Source organism: Schistocerca piceifrons, chromosome X, assembly GCF_021461385.2.
Source record: "Schistocerca piceifrons isolate TAMUIC-IGC-003096 chromosome X, iqSchPice1.1, whole genome shotgun sequence".
Taxonomy (NCBI): Eukaryota; Metazoa; Arthropoda; class Insecta; order Orthoptera; family Acrididae; genus Schistocerca; species Schistocerca piceifrons.
In genome coordinates this window covers 799,439,217-799,440,216 of record NC_060149.1, presented here as the reverse complement: position 1 = coordinate 799,440,216, position 1,000 = coordinate 799,439,217, and the positions used below count along the sequence as shown (strand labels likewise).

Sequence of the window (1,000 nt, the reverse complement as noted above, 5' to 3'; positions counted from 1 at the left end):
CGTATTATTCATTGTTGTAGATGTTGCTACTGCTCAAGAGGAAAATGAGATTCTGGTAGGGATATGCATCGAGAATGATTGATTACCCGGAGTCATCACTTCCATTTGGTATGAACTTTTTACTTAGTTATTTTGTATTTATATATAGTCAATATCTTGCTGTAGTCAAATTCAATAAAAAAATTTTGTTGTTGTTTCTAATAATCAATATCTTGTTGTAGATGACTTGCATGGGATGGATCGATGACTCCACAACAACAACAACAACATTTTCGGCGAGGGTGAAATCCTTGAGTGGGAGCGTGAGACGGTGGCTGCTGAAAGGCAGTGCGATCTCTCCCTTCTCGAACAGGAGACGGAGATGAAACTTCCTGGCAGATTAAAACTGTGTGCCCGACCGAGACTCGAACTCGGGACCTTTGCCTTTCGGGGGCAAGTGCTCTACCAACTGAGCTACCGAAGCACGACTCACGCCCGGTACTCACAGCTTTACTTCTGCCAGTACCTCGTCCCCTACCTTCCAAACTTTACAGAAGCTCTCCTGCGAACCTTGCAGAACTAGTACTCCTGAAAGAAAGGATATTGCGGAGACATGGCTTAGCCACAGCCTGGGGGATGTTTCCAGAATGAGATTTTCACTCTGCAGCGGAGTGTGCGCTGATATGAAAGGCAAAGGTTCCGAGTTCGAGTCTCGGTCGGGCACACAGTTTTAATCTGCCAGGAAGTTTCATATCAGCGCACACTCCGCTGCAGAGTGAAAATCTCATTCAGGAGACGGAGACATTTGACTGGGTGGGAGAACTACCAGAAAGATCGACTGAACTGCTCAATACTGGCACGCAGAATGTAAAAGGTGATAATAATGTGACCGCCATCGTTACAACATATAATTATTATTCAGGATTTGTGATTTACTTAATTGTTGTTGTTTGTTTATAGCATTTATTTTTAAAAAATCTTGAACATTGTGTTTAATTTTTCCCGTTATTCATATTTTACG

General features: G+C 42.7%; 1 non-coding gene across 1 annotated transcript; it reads right to left on the bottom strand.

Annotated features, from left to right (window-relative positions):
* Positions 1 to 389: 389 nt before the first annotated feature.
* Positions 390 to 464, bottom strand: Trnas-cga. The gene has a single exon. It is a non-coding gene; the product is annotated as a tRNA-Ser (tRNA).
* Between the last annotated feature and the right edge of the window lie 536 nt (positions 465 to 1,000).